The 19,535-nt window shown below is 39.9% G+C and overlaps 1 long non-coding RNA gene across 4 annotated transcripts in view; it reads left to right on the forward strand.

Annotated features, from left to right (window-relative positions):
- Positions 1-19,527, forward strand: part of LOC127387736 (uncharacterized) — a 40,444-nt gene extending 20,917 nt beyond the window's left edge. Inside the window, exons 7-14 of one of the 4 annotated variants that reach the window (XR_007890198.1) lie at positions 3,291-3,337; positions 3,454-3,501; positions 7,349-7,433; positions 11,777-11,976; positions 14,078-14,247; positions 15,816-17,255; positions 17,652-17,755; positions 19,344-19,527. This is a non-coding gene — a long non-coding RNA (uncharacterized LOC127387736). Of the gene's footprint in view, positions 1-3,290; positions 3,338-3,453; positions 3,502-7,345; positions 7,434-11,776; positions 11,977-14,077; positions 14,248-15,815; positions 17,756-19,343 lie in introns of all 4 variants that reach the window. The other 3 variants (XR_007890197.1, XR_007890196.1, XR_007890195.1) reach the window with 3 other exon arrangements.
- The last annotated feature ends 8 nt before the right edge of the window (positions 19,528-19,535 follow it).

Raw genomic sequence — 19,535 nt, forward strand, 5'->3', positions numbered from 1 at the left:
ATAAAATGATAACCTTTAGCTAAGTCCTAACATAGTTTTTCACCTGAGGCCACTAACAATGTGGCTCTCAAAAGTTAATTTATTGACCTGAATCACAAACTAAATTTTTAACTGAGTATTAACTGGAACCTGGAAAGCTATTTTCAGCAGATTAGGTTTGTATTGAATAAACTGGCTGACATGGAAGAAACCTGAATTTCTTAGTGAGTTTACTTTAAACGTGCCTTAGGAGCTCAGTAACATAAATCACAGTATTTCTATTATTTAATTTTTAATCTCAGCTCTTAATGGCCTCATACTTCACTGTTGCTTTTAATTACCATTCATATCTCCAACAACAAAAAAAGAGGCTCAAAGAAAATAATAAAAAAATCAAACACCAGAATCTGGTAATGATTTAGAAACATTCATAGTATTAAAATAGAAATGTTGCTCCTAGCTATACTGTTTGAATTATACATTAACTCATTTCATCTTGTTTCTGTGGTGTTATTTTGGATTATTTTTTCAACCACTGATTTACATTTCATGTGCAAGCTGAAATTCCACTTTTAATACTCAAAGCTATTTGGTCAGCTGTATAATTCATTAACTCATCAAAGTAAACACCGTATCTTACCAAAAGTGTCTCATGTTGCATTGGCTGCTCACTGACTAGCAAGTGCCACAAGGACAGTGAATCAGAATATTTCCAAAGGGGTTGAAGGAACCTAAGACTCAGAAAAGCAAATGTAAACCTTGTGCACCATGGGTGACAGTCAGCCAGAAGGCATGACAAAGTCCTGAGGCAAATAGGCATGCTGTGAGCCACTTCAGTTTATATGAAGAAGCAGGGTCATAATAATAATGCTTTGTCAGTCATTCATTTTTCCTAATCTATGGAAATGTAACTTGCACTGCTATAAAATCTGGAATGCATTGGAAAAATTCCCGATCTAATTCAGAGTGAGTACAGCCAAGACAAACTGCCATAGAGAAAGAACTTCATTTAAACTTCAGATTTCTTTGAGTCTAGTAGTGATACACCTGCTGCCAGTTCACCCATGTCTATTTTACAAGCAGCAAGAGGCAAGAAGGTGAGCTGCCTTTTAATCTGCAGCCTGTCTCCCTGCTTTCCTGCTCTGGAGCTGTCCAGAATCCAGAATGGAGAATGGCAAGGAAAGGAAGGGCACCCAGTGCACCCATAGGCACCCACCCAGTCTGAAGCAGTCCTCCCTTGCTACACTGGAGGCAGTTATCTTCAGATCAGACACTCAGCAGAGACTAAACACAACTGCTTCAATGGCAGGAGTTAATCATGATGGATAAATTAATTAGAAAATAAACTGCTGTCATCACTCTTCTTTCCTTCCTATCAGGAAATCTTTATTCATTTGCAAAAGAGTTCTGTCTAGGCAGAGCAGAATGCAGACACATAGCTTGCATGGCTACAGTGAGAAGTAGATGTAGGTTTCTATGTATATACACAAACACATATGTTTCTAAATATATGTATATACACTGATATACACACACTCTGAATAGTCGATACTATACATAAATACTGTAAGGATTTGTAATGTTTGCATAACAATTGTAAATCATAAGCTCTTGCTGTCCAGAAACTAAGACAACAGCTTTTCTATCAAATTCAGAGGGCAAAAAAAAAAAACATAATTTGAAAAATACGGATTTATCGCCATCTGGAGGATGTGCTCCTTACCTGCTCGTAGTTGACATTCTCGGGTGCACAGCACAGGATGTGTATGATGTTCTTAGGAGAGGCATTTAATCGGATGAAGTTCCTGGCATTGAGATAATCATTAGGGGTAATTTGAACCAGCTAATACTATAGCTATGCTTTTTATCAGTCTTTGGACCAGAATAAACCTGGATGCTTGTTTATTTAGGACTGTGCTCTACAGATGGCATATCTGTGCCTTCAGAAGAAACTCCTGCGTGTCTTCTCTTGCTTAAAGGAGGAGGCAGGATGGGTGGCACTGGTGCTGGAAGGGGCCAGATGCTTTTTCCTTGCAATTTGGCTTGCAGTTTTAGGACTCTTCTAGGGCTTAGAGTTAGTGAGATGGGAAGAAAGATCAATTTCAAAACTAAAAATTAATTCTAAAATTGGACCTGTTTCGTTCACTTTGAGGCGGTATAACAACCTGAGATGAAATCCAGCCTCCTCACCCTGGCTCGGGAGCACAGTCCTGCCGCAGCCTCCCGCCGGCCTCCGCCGCTCTGCAGCGCTCGCTGGTCTCCTCTGCCACCTCGTGGCCTCGTGGGGAAGTGCAGGTCTGCGGAGGGGCCGTGTCTTTCGGGTCCTTTCCCTGCGAAAATCAACAGGAAAAGTGAACAAAATGAAGCAGACTGTTATAGTAAAAGCGAAACGATGTGCAGGCACAGATTAAAATTAGTTATACAAATTTCTAAGCACGCTCGTGCTCAAGGATGTGTGCAGGCCCTCCCATGATAATATTTTTGTACTATGCTCTGCTCTTGCTGAAAGAAATTAGACTTTTAGTAACCTAAATTTCTTTCATAATGAGCAGTAAACTTTTTTCCTGATTATCAATGAAACTTTTATTTATTTTCATGTCTGGAGAGATCTCAGCCATTCCTAAATTTGTTCTTTCAGTACTAAAAATAATATTTTAAAAATACGGTTGACTGAAGATAATAATAGGTGAATCAATATTACATATTGTTGCATTTTAATTCCCCAGAAATGAAATGCTAACAGCTGCAGTGCAGTAACTGAAGCATGACATTTCTCCTTGTGTTAACCTACACAGTGCAAGGGGGTAGACAGCCACAAAGGATGTACTTATCTGGGAAATAATCTGCAAAGAGCCATCTGACAGGCAGGGTGACATCTTTCTATTCCTAAGCAACCCTAGATATCTCCTTTCAGGAGGACTGATCAGCTCCCTGAAGTGCAGAGAGATGAATTTAAAGAAGCCTTTTTTCTTCTTAATTTCCTTTTTAAAAATTATTTTTATTTTTTTTAACTACAGAAAACAACTAATAATGACCCTCTAATGACAAAAATAGGAACTGGGAAGAGCTCACTAAGAAAGAGACCAACAAAGGCTGAGCTGCAAGCTGCAGTCAGTAAGGCACTGCTGAAATGCTAATAACAATGGCACGAGTGACCTTCCAGTGTAGCTGGGAATGAAAATGAAATGCATCACTCTCTGAAAAAAATTTGGACTGGCAAGAAAAAGTGGGAGGAAGACTGCATCTTCTTTATATTATGCCTTGCTGTTCCTATTCTTCCATTTGGTTTTATTTTTCTCTCTCTCTTCCAGCTCTTGATTGGCAACAACTCAGCAGCATGTGTGTTGTGGTTCAAGGTGTAAGTTATCCCACTGAATTGAAAAGGACTCTTGTGGCACCTGCTTTAGTTGCTTGCTAAGGCCGTTAGTGCTGCCTCTTAACTGGTTCCTTGCTTTGTTTATTCCTGATCTCTAGGACCACAGGTTTCTGTCACTGACTGCTCTTCCAACAATTCTCAAATATGTGAGTATATTTTAAATTAACAGTCTATCTATCTCGGTGTCTTGACACAATTATTTAGGCAGTGCTATTCCAAGACTAGAAATGTACCTATTGTTTTCCATCTCACATTGGCTGCCCTTTGTTTTCACTAGATGCCTCCTTGAACCTTTTTATACCATGAAGAAAGCAGAGCTTCCTTGTGGTCACAGGGGTTGCCCTATTCTTTTTTTCTAATCAGAAAGGAACCATGAGCAAGGAAAGGGTCTCCACTCTCTTTCTGATGGGTGGTGGCTACACTCACTTCTTCAGTTGATGCAGATGACTAAGAACTCGGGCAAAATCTTCAATAAACAAGTCCAGGTCTTAATTGAGTTATCTCACCAGGGAATAGAGAGATTCACAAGATTCTTCCCTTTTCTGCCTACCCACTACCTTTTCTGTCTGGATGCGACTAGGCCAATACCTAACCAAGAAGCTCAGTTTAATCTCTTGAGAAAAATGGCCACTCTGCAGGCATCATGCTAGATAAAAACAATATTAATTCCCACTCTCCCAGCCTGAAACACATATTGGAGATACAGTCTAGCTCAAACATACTAGTGCTCAATCAGATTTGTTGTCTTACCTTTATTAGTATCAATACAGACATTTTCAGCTATCCATACAGATGTTGTGTATAAACAACTTCACTGAACAAGGACTGCCATACAGGATATATTCATACATATCTTCCCAGCTACCCTTTCTCTTTGGTGTGAAGGATGGGAGCAAAAGCACTGGTCAGTGAAGGGGTTAATAGTATGGTGGGCAAAGCAGCTGCTGAAATTATGGTCATCAGTTTGTGGATAGTTTGAAAGTATATAGCTGAGATAAATTCATCAGGTCAATTAGGTGAAGAAATAATCAACACATTGGAGAATGGTGCAAGAGGAAATTCCAGGCAGGGAGGAGCCTGTAAGGACCCAGAGGGTTTCACTGCACAGGGCTGCCCCCTTTGCCTTTATAGAACCACAAGTTTCCCAATAACGGTTTCCCACAGGGGAAAAAAATCTTTCTTTTGTAGCAGACCTCAAAAATAATTCAAGCTGTCTGCCAGTAATTAGATCCATTACATTAGCAACAGGTGGTGAAGCTGTAGTTTTTTCACATCTGTTATCATTTTCAGGAGTCAGTGTGTGTTCATTGCCAGAGCTGTGTGTAAGCCACAGAGCAGAGTGAGCTGGGTTGGTGGCTCCCATCCAGGCAGCCACTGGGCTCCCTCCTGCACTTATCTGAAGAGCAGAGGGGATGTGGGAATATGTGGTAGGCAGGAAGGAGTTTGGACAGGATCCCAAAATGTAGAAAGGCAGGGATTTAAAAGAGAGTGAAGAGATTTCATAGGTTCTTCATAGACTGAAAGTGGAAGAAAGAGGAAGGGAAAAATAAGAAAGAAATTGAAACTTGGGTTGTGTTTAGAGCATGACCTTGATACCTCTTCCAATGCCCTGCTATATCAAACACTTTCTGTGTGGCCTGGGACATGTTTCTCAATCACTTTGCTTTAGTAAATTTAAAAATTAAAATCCCTGGGAAATTTCATAGTCACTGAGGACAAGAAGCGTAGAACAGCTCACATATATATCAGTGAATTCATCTCAGTCTGCAAAACACAATGTGTCTGTGCAAACTGGCTGCTCGGAATGGTGTACCATGGCAAAGAGGGCTGTGTAAGTTGCAAGATGAAGTCTGGATATTCAAGAGCTTGCTAAGACAGAAAGCTTCTTATAATGTAAAGAACTTGTGGAATGGATACAGTTCTGGGATGATCTGCACTACAGCTAGCTGCACATAACACTCCTATACAAAAGTAGAAAGGCATTGGGCTGCCAAGATGTGTTCTGTCCTCACACAAGCTTTGGAAAGCAGCTGCAGCTCGTTTTGTGGTACTTTAGGATTCTGGACTTCCCAAGAACATTTTCCATGTTTTTTCCACCTTCCTCCAAAATCCACTTTTCCTTTGACTCAGATAAAGGTTCTTTAATTCCATGGAGGTATCTTTTCCCTTTCTGAACACTGAGAATAAGTATGTATGGGGAGGTGAGAGAAGTTCACAATCAATTTACTTCCACTAGTAGTAACTCAAGGTTTCAATTTTGGTTTAGGAGATGCTGCCTTTATACCTCTCCTCAAATAATGTTTTCTTATCCAGTAACTCCTTGCATGGCAATATAATGCATGGCATTGAGCTACTCTTATGTGGTCAGTAAATTATTGTTCACTTGAAGAATCTTTAAAAAAACTGTTTACAACAAAAAGTATATAAAATTGAGTTATTTGGGGAGAAATTTCTTACATCTATTTCTATGACAATTCATAGATTAGTATCATTCTTTTAAAATAAACATTATTTAACTCTGCTAAACTTAGAACTAACAAAATTTTATAGGTTGTTTAATGGCTGTCATTAAGATGAGGTTTCTTGGCTGAGACATGTTGCTACTGGCAGGGTTTGCTCAGCAGGTCTTGGTGTTGTTGGAATCTCTTCCATGGGCAGGGCCTCACATCACTCAATTCCCACCTGTGTCCTGGTGGAGATGTGACACCGGGGGATCCCATGCAGCCAAAGGACCATTGGAGACCACATCTTTTCCTCAATGAATAGAATGAAACAGACACAGGAAATTAATAACCCTTATACTGTCTAAACCTCAGAATAACTATTGTGGAGTTCTGGATGGAGATAGAAATGGGTAAAGACTCAGTCAGTCCAGGTTTCCTTCCTGCCCACCTCCTTCTTCATTTCACATCCTTGATTTTGCCTGATCTTGGAGCTGGACTTGCAGGATAGTGTTACACTTGTGGAGGACTGTGGAGGCACTGTCACAGTCTCCTCTTCTGAACCTGAGAGGTCTCCCTGTGCATAAATATCACTATATCTGCTCTCCTCCTGCCTGTCCTTCAGACAGATGAACAACCCAGTCAGCCCCTCCTGTCAGTGCAGTCAGCCTCACAATTCAGCAGTTCTTGCCCAAAGGTATCTGAGATCTGTCCATGGTATCCGTGGACACCAGAGCACCACCCCAGCTCCTGGTGTGAGTGATCTCCAGAAGTGGCTCACATCTGCCAGGGTGGCAGAAGGGCCCCCAAGCAGCCTTCTCCTATCATACCAAGCAGGAGAAAGGCAGGATTGCCTGATGCCTAACTCTCTCCTTCCCAAAAACTGGATAATTAGCCCTTAATTTGTGGAATAGTATTTGCCGACAGGAGGCCAAAGTCATGATTCAAGTACTGGTCTTCACTGAAGTCATTAACTTCAGAGTTTCATGTGAAACTCCCCTGACACAGAGAGTCTCCAGCTTTTCAAGAGAATGAACCAGAGCAAATTCACTGATCTTTGGGGAAGGGTAATTTATTTGTGAGGTTATCAGTGTTATTTGATTATTGGTCTTCAAGGGTCCGATGGTGGATGCAGTCTTCCTAGAATATCATTCCACATTGTTCAGTGATTCACTGGCTCCTTTCCAGAGCGCTGTTTGCAAGTGATTTATCTGGATCCATCCCAGATCCTTCCCTTAATAAGGTTTCAGCAGTCCTTTGTAAATCCACGGTAGTTAAGTGTTACTCAGGGTGATTGTATGAAAATGGTTTCATCACAATGATTACACATCAAGCAGATGAGCTGTCTCAGGTTTGCCACAGTCCATCTGCCTGTTTTAAATAGACTTCCTGTGTCATGCCATTTCCTTTTCACTGGGTAGGCAGAAAAAAGACTGCTCACATGTAGTGTCTGCATTCTGTTTGAACTTTCCAGAGTGTTTTCACATGCATGCTTCCAAGTTTGAATTTTCTTCTGCAAATATAATTTTAATCTATTCTATTTTGGTAGCAGGTGCTGCAACAAAGCTTCTTTATCCCACTGTCTTCAGTGTGGAGGCTGAAGTACGACATGTCAGCCTGAGATGCTGCAACCTGAGGTAAGCCTAGGGCACACACTCCAAGGCTGGATCCCACAGAGATCTGAATTGTAGTGAAAGTGAGAAATTTATAGGCCATGGCCCTGTGTTCAGCACTGAACATTCCAGATTTTGAATTTGGACTGGGATTGGACTAAAAGTTAAAACTGAGTTTGATATAGATATCCTTTATCAGACTCCCATCCACTGTGAGCACTTAAAATGAAAATATTTCCTCTATGAGTTTCATACTATAATCCCTCTTATTTACACTAGGCTGGATGAATACTTCGCATTATGATGAACCAGCCACAAGATGTCAATATAGTGTAGCAGATTCTTAGTAAGGTTTTGCTACTACAGCATAATTTGACTGTTAATACAATTTTAAACTGCCTGCTGGTGGGTTATTTCAATAGCTAATTGCAAAAATTCAAGTCAGACCACATATTTTGTGCCTGATTTGTTTAATCAATTAGGTCTTCTCATGCTTTGATTGGGGGGAGGGCAGGTGGGAGGGCAGGAGAAAAATAAAGTATAAGTGACTGAAGTAAAGAGTGTGACAACCACAAGCTACAGTCTACAAATACTGTAGTACTGTGTTTTAGAAGGAAAGGCTGACAAAATGAGGTGTTAGGTTGGTGGGGGTGAATTAATTTTTGTCAAAATATGAGAAGTGACCATAAGCAAGAGGCACAACATGTAAATTAAGTAACTCTTCACAGTAAGGACTCAAAATAACTTGATGAATTGGTGCCTGTACTCATTTGTAAGAGATATAATGACTGGTCAGACAAAATGAAGATGGAAAAAAAATTAAAGTTCCATTTTGTCTCTTTTAGACACAGATCTTTGTGTGTCATTAAATATAAAACCAAATGACTCAAGAGTCTGACCTAAAGCAGAGGTCTGGACTACAAAGGACATGGAAGCAATTTGGTTTTGTACCCCAACAGGGAGTTAGGATCTAGGGAAGAAGGGTCTGTTAGAAATGAGAATGAAAGGCTGTTAGGAAAATGACTCCTAGAACTGTGAATATTATCTCTTTGAAGTATGCACTAATGAGTTTGGCTAAGAATTTTCAAAGGGGTTAAGGACTTAGCTCTCATTGAATGTCAGTGGCTTTTGGATACTTCACTGGAATAGTCCGCTTTGAAAATCCCGGTTAATATTATTAATTTAAATGTAGCTTTTCACTGCAGTAGGAGGGAGCAGATCCATGACAGAGAGATGAACAGAGAAGCCACAGAAAAAAAATTAAGTTCCTTTGTATTATAGTCTTTCTTCAGGAATTATTGTACTTTACCTAATCTACTTGGTCAAGTATAATATCCCTCGCATGTGTTAATGACTCTCTGAATTGTACTTTGCACAAAGTGTAGGGCACTGGCTACCAGGGTAATAGCATTAAAAAAAAATATTAAAAAAAAATTGGCTATTTTTCTTCAAAGGACAAAGGGAAGATGGAGCCTGTTTATGCAGAGAGCTGGTTTTCTCAGGTTATAAACCAGCTGTGACACCATGCAGTCCTTTGAGAGATATTTTATTGGGCAACAGATCAGTGTTGGAGGTCAAAAGAGCAACAGCAATAGATGCATCATGTTCCCTGGAGCTCCCTGGGGGCAGGTTGGGACAATAGTTAGAAAAATTGCAAAGTCTGTGAGAATAAAACTCTTGCTGTGCTTGTGCTTTTCTCTTTTGCGTTTCTTTTTCGTATCATGTATCTTAATGTGAGGAAAGACCCATACATGATACTGGTGAAGAAAATGCTACAGGACAGTGTTCAGCTCTTCAGAATGAAAATATGTTTAAAAGGTTTTTTCAGATCAATGGTAGCAACTAAAAGTGATGGAAAAGCCAGTAGAGAAACACTTCTGCTAGTCCCACATCAGACATTGTTGTCCAAGACTTGATCTTCAAGTGCGGACAAGAGAATATCCTTGCCTCCCTTTAGTGGTCTAGTGACACTGCTTTAAATGTTCTTTTTATTTTATAACTCCTCAAAGGAAAAAAAAAGTCTGACCGTTTTCTTACTTGGAACAAACTGGGCAAAAACTTAAACAAATTACCAGTGAAGTGGTGGCACTAAGTTTATCATACAGTGCCTGAGTGTTGTTGGGTTTTTTAATTGTTGTTATGCTGAAGACAAGACAAATAGGTGTGCTGTTAGGAGGACCTAAGTCAGGAAATGAAGTTGACTGGCAGCTCATTTGAGGAATGGGAGAACGAATGTTGAAAAAGCCCCATGTACTAGAGCTGGGATGTAACAGAATCCCAGTGAATAGATGATTTCCAACAAAAGTTTGGCACTTCCAGGTTTTCACCATTACTGCCAGTACAAATAGCAAAAGGGTTTTTTTTTTTTAAATTTAAAAAAATCTCAGGCTAACAATAATCCACAGTATTTTATGGTTATTGTGACTGAAGTGTTTGTTCCTGGACAAGAGTCCAAATCAAACGTTTAGATCCGTGTAATTCCAAAAGAACATTGTCAGTAAAAACCCAAGAAATTCCTTTTCTGACAGATTTCACCATGTGTATCCTAGTCAACCTGTCACCAACCCCATCTGTTCTGTTTGCCTCTGGAAAATGAAAACTGCTTGGTAGCAGAGGAACCACTGAGCACATAGCACTACCTGTTTGGGTTTTAACCCGTTTTATCCAGCTTGGACTAAGGAAGCCACTTTATGAGGTGATAAGGCTGAACTTTCTTCTTTTACACTTGGACTGTAACATGCCCATGACACAAAAGCTGTGTTACCTGAGCATCAGCAAGGGGTTTACAACACAACAGAAATAAATTAGAACAGTTCCTGACACAAAAAAACCCCTAAGAATCTAGTGGAGTGTCTTGATTACTTGTTGTACACAATCTGATTGTTCCCTGCCAGCTTGAGGCATAGATAGTTCATGTTTGTCTACTAAAAAGAGTTATCCTGCAGGATGTTGATCAGGCTTCTCCATATTTTCCAGGGCTGTTCAGTATGTTCTTAATTTTACTACATGTGAATTAATACTTGTATTACTCTTATGCCTGGGAGCCATTTCCTGGACAATGATTTTATTTTCTTGGCTGTAAACAGAAAGTGGGAGTTGCTGCCCTGTTGCATTTACAGTCTCCAAGATAAGACATGGGTCTATGCAGCTGGGGAATCCCATGGAAATCTGGAGCTAATATTTGACCAGCATGGAGTTCAACAGCTGTAGTGCATTGGCAAGCTTAAGAGTCACCAAGAGTCTGGTAGAGAAAGAAGAGCTTTAGGGAAGAATTGGAAGGAAGATATTGTTATGACTTTGTAGGTTAATCGAGCCACATTGGCCAGATGGAAGCAAAACCTAAGGACACTTGTCAGAAAAGCTAACAGCTAAGTCATGGGGAGCCACACTGGATCTACCACCCGTGAGGAGTGTCAGTGCTTGGCTGGCTCAGAATCCAGGCTTGTTGCATTATGGAAGGGTAGACCTTCTATTGAAAAAGTACATTATGAAGTCAAGAATTTCCCAACCACTGTCCTCTGCTACTACAAATACTAGCTTTATGCCCTTTGGTGTTTAACAGGAGTCAGCAGGGAGGAAAATATTTAACTTCCACCATAACCAGCCACTCTAGACTTCAAGCCAGTCTATGCTTCCCCCAGCTTGCAGTGTTTGTCCTAAGAATGTGCTCTCTTAAAATCTAGGCACCCACTTTGAATTCAGTAGGCTGCTTTCTTCAAAGATCTGAATGTTTTGGCAGTTCAGCCAAACACAGATTAGATGTGGGTGGCACTACTCACTGTGAATCATAGAAGGAGGTTTAGAAACACATTGTCTTCTGCTTAATGATGTTACCCAAATTGTAACCTTAAGATCTGAGAGGCTTTCTTGCAGCAAAGCCAATTGTATGACTTTGGGGCTGTCAACATTCACAGACAGACTTCATGAGAAAGGGGATGCTTATGATTTCTTTCTGTTCATGCTCTTTCACAGATATTTTCTACAAAGCCTGACTTACAGCATCACTTCAACTTTCAGTGTGGAGTGGTCCTTAGAGAGACCCATGAATCATCCCCATGGCTAGTGTTGTAAAGATAACTAAACATAAAACCAGAGCTAGGGAATGAGTATTTGCTGTTGACTGGATCCCAGCACAGCCTTTGATACGACTGAGTATAGCATGATTCCTCTCAAATTGACAAGAGGACTTGAAAGGTAACTCAAAGACTCCTTTAATTTGTCTATATTATAAATAGTTCCCTTTCCTTGCTTCATCTTAGCCTGCAGGTCCTCCAGGGTGTATTCTGAGGACTTACAGTTAGAATTGATTATCATTTAATCTCCTTGCTTTAAAATACTTTTTTTGTTGTTGTTTTCTCTTCTTCCAGTTAAAAAAGCCTTTGCTTTCAGAAGCCTGAATCCCCAGTGCCTCACTGCTGGTGCAGTCCCTGCTGGCTCTGCAGCACAGAGCTGAGGCACCCACGTTTGGCCAGTCTTGCAGATCCTGCCAGTCACACAGCACCAAAGCATGGAGGGACATCAGCCAGTCTGGCAAGCAGGGATGTAGGCCAAGATGCTGCTGCAAAAGGTAGGAGAGCTCTAACTGGGGCTGCCTCTCTGCCACTAAGTACACTGAGAAGTGGAGGAGACAGAGGGATAAAAATAATTTTTGCTGTTCTCTGCAATTATATATGTGCAATATAGTATATACCTGATATTTTGAAGGTCTCTCATTTTTAAATTCTTGCTACACTTTGTAGCAACTGGTGGAAGTTGAGGACAACTCTTTGCAAGTGCTTTTGAAGCACAGCACTTGTTGTACTGCAATAACACAGCACTGTGACCTCAGCGGGTACCACCTTGACCTCATGGCCATAAGAAAAATGATCAAAAAATTGTTGTTCCTGGAGGCATCATTCAGAACACTGCCAGACTTGGTGTCACTGACCATGAGTCACAAATCTGATAAAGCAATTTAAGATACTGAATCATATCCTTAACTTGTGATTCATTATGGGATTTAAATGCCACAAGTGGTGTCCTGGCCTCTATTCCAATATATATGAGTTCAGATACCCTTCCAAAATAAGCAAGTGACTAAGAGCCATAAATTCAGTTCACCTTAACCACTATTAGTGCCCAGAAAGCTAATGCTTTAGTTTTTCTGGCAAGGACAAGGTAATAAACATTCCAGTCCATCCTGCCGCCCCTCAGATCTCCTCCCTATTTTGCTCTGAGGATGCCAAAATGAAATTTTCCACAACCTCAGGGTGGTTAATTCTCTGTCAAAGAGAGGTAAGGTGACCTTGCAGCCTTCATTAACCAGATTGGTAAGATTTCATTTCTTGAGGTACAACCTGCAGACAATTGTGTTTGTGGCAAAGTATATGGGAGAATACAAGTGGTCCGTCCTACATCTGCTCTGAAGAAAACATGCAGCACCTGAGGAGAACTTCTCTAGGGCAGATCTGGCAGAGCACACTGTGTATGTGCATAGTCAAAGTACTGCCTCCATCTCCTGGGAGAAAAATACTATTTGCTGGAAAGCAAGCATTGCCTGTCAGACACAATGTCTCTTTCAGAGCAATATGCCTTAGTTTTCTTTATCTGTGCCCACCAAACACACTCTCTCCCACCAGGAAAAATCATTCGTGGTCTGGAATTGGTCTGTTTTGAATGATCTCCTACTGAAGTTCAACATCTTTTGAGCCTGTACTCAACAGCAGATAAACTAAAAGTCACGGCTTGTTGCTTATGCCGCTGTCACTGAACACCATCTGCTGGACTTGTATCTACTCCGCACAGTTCTTGTGAGTTGTGCTGGTTTTATTTAAACTTGTTTATTTGTAATAGACTCTCAGAGCACTGTATGCCCTCAGGGCATAGATTCCCACATTGCTGTTTCCTCTTGTAACAGTTCCAGTAACAAATCCCAAGCTTGTATACAGATGTGGAATACAAGCATTCTGTTAATTTCAGCAAGTCATTTTGACACAGGACCATTTAGCAAGCAGCAAACAAGCAAAAGGGCCAAATGCTGAAGGGGGACACTCCATCAGAAATCAGGCCACCTGTACCTACTAGTATGTCACAAAGAACATTTCTAAGCTGGGGAGATGTCACTTGAGATCAGAAACTCACACTTCTTAATACGTAATACTCCAAATATGATAGATGCAGAGTTGTTTTAAGTGCCCTCAGCACCATTGCATTATAACAGTGTGGAGTTTTCTTAGAATTGGAAATTGATCTTGAACATATTAACTATTGTTTTATAAACATAGAGATTTGTTAGAATAACTCTAAGCCAAAATTTGTGGGAGCTTGATTATGAAGTAAAGAAATATTATTGCTAAAATAAGATACTTTAGTATACTATGACTAGTATTTATTATCTGTTCTGTGCATCTGTTTCCATCGTTGTATTATATTAATTAGTTACTAGTATCCATTAATGAAATGCAGTAGTTGAGCCAAGAGCCAAATCTACTGAAAATGAATGTAATTAAAGTCCTAACCTTGAAGCTACAGTTACTCTTCTTACAACTGAATCTAAGGTATCATTTCAGTTTGACTGATAAAAAATAGGTGAGCCTGCACAGGATATCAAAGTTCACAGGAAAACTCCCTGAAAAGTCAGGGAAATGAAGGTGTTTCTGTTTCTGAATAATGTTCTGAAAACACATCAGGAGCACAGTATCATCACACCTGATTAAATGAGGGATGGAGACGTGCACCAAGGATGCTGGCAGAGCAGCCCTTCCCTGGAGCCAAGAACAGCCCTGCTGGAATTTGGGAGCCAGGCTGGAAAGTGTCCCTGCAGTTCAGCATGTCCAAGAGTGGCACATCAAGAGAACAGGTAATTAACGTCATCATTTCTCCTCACAGTATGAGCAATAACTGTTTGGTTGCCTTTCCAGGAGTGGTACCTGCAATTAGCTCACTGAAATGTTGACCTCTAAATATCTGTCAGCAGGAGCTTTCTGCTAGAGTCTCTCAACAATGGGCAGCAAGGGAATGGAGCCTGGTTTAGACTCTCCTGACACGTGGCTGACAGTTTATATATTTTAGAAGAAAAAGAGAATTGACATGAGTTAAATACAGAAACTCCAAAAGGCTTGAGCTAAAGCTGCACCCATTTCTCAAGTTAGTTATGCAACATGATCCAGCTCTTGAAACACAATCTCCTGTTTGAGAGAGAGACTGTGTAGAATGAAAGCTGGGGTGGCAGGGGCTGTGCTCCCCTCCCTCCACACAGGACATGGACCAGCCCAATGCAGTGTTGGCCATTACTTTCTACTGTGAGCAGTTGGCACCCAGTAATGTCCTGCACACTTCGTTCCTTTTCTACCTCCTCTTAATTTATTTCCTTTTCCACTAGAGTTAATCAACTTCTTCTTTTCTCAAGAAGAGAGTCTAGGGAAAAAAGCTTGCATTATATTGCATATCTTCTTAAATTTCATCAAAACTTATACCAGCACACCAATGGTATTTCTTTTTAGCTTGTGATTCTCATTTTTGGTGAGTGTAACAGGATTTCAGTGAACTTGCATTTGAACTAGACATTTTTTCTGTGCCTTCTCAAAAGCATTAGGAATATGACACACAAGCCAAAGTCACTGTTTTCAGTATTTACAATGTGTTTTGGTGTAAAGTACATATGTAAAAGCCTCAGCTAAGCTTTGCTGGCATGTGCCCAGTTTTAAACAGAGGATTAAGCTCAGGCCATCAGGATGGAGTTAAGGAAATGCTGACTATCGGCTCAAATGGTGCCAAGGCACAGACTGCAGAGATAGAAAGTGTGCTGAACTAACACCTGAGCAGCAGGATTTCATGCACAGGCCTGAGCATGTTAATGGTTTTGAAGCTAGAAGCTAGCCAGGCAGGATATCACTTGTCTCTTGTACTTTTAAATATTTCTCTTTGTTTACTTTTAGATTAGCTACTTCATTTCTAAGGATACATGGATTCAACTACAAATTAGATTTTTTTTTTTGCACCTCTAACTTGACAGAGCGATTCTCAGTTTCAGCATTGACAAGCTTTCCTACCTAACAAAATAATTCATTCCAAATGATTTAATATGACTTGAGAGAACATTGTAAGACAGTAAAAATGGCTTTAGAAAATACAGTATAGCATTTTGTCTCCCAAAAGATTACAACAGGATATGTTTGACAGCCTTGGTTTATAAAATCATTCTGTTAACAGATATATGTGCAAGAATTGCCAAACTTGGTGTTACTAGAGGTCAATTTTCCTGTTCTCACTTAATAGAAGTGTAAAATATAGGTGACAAATTCCATTGTAGTCTGACAGTTTTTAGATGTGCAGTAGATATAAAATGTATGTCTTAAGTTAAAAGTGGCATTTTTAACATTTCTCAGCTGAATACACATCCTTCACTATGTTTTGATCTTTTTGCAGCAGGACATGAAAAAGGTACACCCAGAAAGCTGCCTCATGTTCTAACAAGCCATTTGCTGTGAGTCAAGAGTTTTTAATGCTGCGTTCTTTGTTATTTTGAATAAGGGCAGTGATAGAAACAAGACCCTAGACATTTCTGGCAGATTCTAGGATGAAGAAAGCTTCAAGAAATTATCAGAATTTGTATGTTAGTAGTCCTAGCATCTCCCTTCTTTCTCCCTCTTGCATTGTATTCTACCCTGTTAAATGTTCACATGGTTTCAATTTCCTATTCTGACACTAGCAGTTGACAAGGATCAACTCCACTCATGTACATCTTCATGATGATGCTCTAGTCGCTGAATTCTCAGATGGAAGTGATCTAAATAGTTGGCCTCATGTAGTCCTTTTGTGCCGTATCTCCATAAACTCCCAAAGAGCTGTGAAAACACTGAAGGTGAATAGATCTCTTCCTTTGGAGCATCTTTCAAGACAATGCTATTCATTGTGTGAGGATGAGGGAAAATGCATAGTTGGTAGCAGTGATTTACAGATGAGACTCAGTAACTTCATCTCAACTGTATACAAGGTAAGATGCGCGCGCGCACACATATTTTACAGATTCCAGGATTCTTGACATAATTAATTACCTGCCATGTTCTGAGTGATTATCACTTGAACAAGAATAATTTTCCTGTAGAAGTTCAATGTGGGAGTAATTAATATATTTCCAGGGACAGTTAAAGAAAGAGGTTTGATATTTCACCTCACGGCTAGATGGAAATGACACTAGTGCCCACATTCCAAAATATTTTAAAATTTCTAAAGGGACAGAAATGTAACATCAGATGTACAGCACCACAGTGCTCTCTTATATGCTATATATTATATTATTGCCAGTAAACTGTAAATAATGTATTCTGGTTTCCTTTTTTTGTGATGTTTTTGATATTTTTTCCCCCCATTATGAGTATATTCCAAAAACACAGAGGAAAGTTTTGATTCTAGTAAATAAAAATATATACCTAATTTTTTACTGAGGGAAACATCAGAAACAGTCGTAGTTGGACTAGATCATTGTAGGTCCCTTCCAACTGAAATAGTCTATTTTAACAAATTATTTTGCTGCTGGTCAGTCACAGTTCATAAGCATTTGTGATGACTTACAACAACCCTGAGAAAGGAGACTTCTTTGTGCCAGTAATCATCAGGGAGGCTGACGACAGATTCAGCAGGTGGTTTTCTGCCCTGTCCGTGTGGATACTGCCCTTGAGTCAATTAAAATTCAGTTGCTTTGGAGACAGACTGAAATGCTGTTATCCAAGCAGAGGGACAGAAAGGACCAAGGAGCTATACTTCACATGCCCTGCACAGTCAAGCCCACTTTCCATCTGGCTAATGGAAATTCGACAGGAAAGGACAAGGGAAGGTGTTTCTTTCTTGAAAGAAAAGGTGAATAAAGTGAGTATCTTTAAGTGACTCCATGAAGACTTGTGTCTGGCAGTGACAGAGGATTAGTGCAGCCTGAATGGAGCCCATGATGCTGGGAGGGGTAGGAACTGCATCTGAGCAGTAAAGGAAGACCTGAGGGCACAAACACTTCCAAGTGCTTGTGTGGTGTGAGACACCAGTTATAAATAAAACAACTGTCTTGTCTAGATAATTGCTGGAGATCAGTAAAACATCTGTCAGAATTAATTGTTTCAGTCTAGAATCTGGGAAAGTTGGTTGTTTGGGTTTTTTTAAGTACCTTTTTTTTCAACTGCAGTCTGAAGTTGCCAGTTAAAACTTCCCAACTATGCTATGAATTATAGTATTTCAAAGCAGTATTTCCACTGTGTTGCATATATTTTTCAGAGGGGAAAAGAAGCCAGATGATCCAACAGAACAAGGCAATCATCTCCTTCAGCAAACATCGCTGCCTCAAGATTGACAGAATATTAGTGACCAGTATTCAAGAGGTAAGGCAGTGGAGAAGCAAAAACTTTTAGTTTAGAATCTGACAGGAGCAAAGCAAACTTTTTCAGCTAATATTTGTAATTAACATCTTTACAGCTGAGGAAGAATCATCAAGCTCAAACTAGCATTTCTTCATTAAGCATTTGTCAAATGAACCATTTTTCTTCACGCTTCTTTAAAATAGACTGTCATTACCACATCCCATTTTCACATTGAAAAAACATGAATAAGAGAGACTTCTCTTTTGCAGCACTTAAATGGGCTATTAATACTTATGAGACTGTTTTTATATTTTCCTAGAAAATTATTTACAAATTATTTTTTCTCAAAAGAAGTTCCTTGGCCATTCACTGGGAAATTACCTCCCTAAGGTGTAACACTAAGGAGAGTCTTTTTGCCAGGAAATCTTCTCCCACATTAGCCACTGAAGCAGCTACAAACTGTATTCCTTCCCAGCAGCCCCTCTGATTCATTGCTACCAGCAGAAGAAAGCTGCTAGACTAAAAAGTTCATTGCATTTTTCAGCGTGAGCAATTTATTTCTGGTTCTGTGCGGTTGCCAACCTGTCTGCTCGCCCAACATTATGGGACTCTGACAGTTTCTAATGATGACAAAGTAATTCAGTAGTGTCTGTGTTTATTCCTCCAGGAATACGCTGCTTTAGCAGAAGCATATTTGCAATGTGCATGACCTCTGCTCTCCTCAATAATTCTTTTTTGACAAAATGAAGAGACAGGATAGTATTTGTAACTGGAGCTGTATAAACTGCTGCAGCTTCCTGATTAAGTAACTTGTAAAAAAAAAATAAAAATCTCAGATTTATTTAATACAGACTTTCCATAAAGCTACCAAGCAAATCAGAGAAGCCCAAGAGGGCTAATTTATTCAAGAGGCAATGCCTACAGGTGGAGCTCATTTCAGCTGGAATTGTGGGTCTGAGCTGCTCCCAAAGGAAACAGGATCACTAGTACAAAACTGATACTTAACTGATACTTCTGCCTCAGATCTGTAGGGCCAGTTTGTCTACAGCAGAAGGGAAAGTAAAGTTTGTCTTTCTGAACTTCTGGGGCTGAGCAGTTCATTACTGATGTAATGTAGCCCCAGGTCAGTTCTGCCTCTCCATGGTCCCCAAGACGTCATGAGCAGCCAAGAACAACTGAAGAACTGAGCATCAGCCAGCATTAACCACACAATATAGTTGGATAAATAAGTAGGCTAAAAATCTTATACTACCACATGGTACATGCTAGCAAATAATGACTTTTTACTAACGGCCACCTGTAAGATACAGTCTGGTTAGACTGTTTTTACATGCCTACCTTACCTCAGTAGGACAAGAATACAGCTGCAGTCATGAGTGTTCAGGGCAGCATCTCTGATCTTTTATGTGGAGGTTCAGTCTCATTTCCTGAAGTTTTCTGTCCTCATTCTAAAAAGTTCCATTTATATCTTTCTATTGAAAAAAAAAAAATACTGAAAAAGAATATATAATTTTTCTTATTGCTGCATTTTCAAATTTCGTGAGTGCCTTTTCCCACTGTTCCTAATGGAGCATGGACTGAAATGACTCTCATCTCTTTATTCATACAGGCAGCAACATCCTTCATTCTTTGAGCATGAATTCAGCTTCCTGCACTAAAGCAGTACAATTTGTCTTGCTCTGCATCACAGAAGAGATCCATCTTTATTCCAGTTCTTATTTATTTGTTTATTTGGGCAAATGACTGGTAGAATTAAACTGATACAGATCTAGAGCCTGCAAAGCACCCCTTAATTGAGAAG

This window comes from Apus apus, chromosome 8 (genome assembly GCF_020740795.1).
Source record: "Apus apus isolate bApuApu2 chromosome 8, bApuApu2.pri.cur, whole genome shotgun sequence".
NCBI lineage: Eukaryota > Metazoa > Chordata > Aves > Apodiformes > Apodidae > Apus > Apus apus.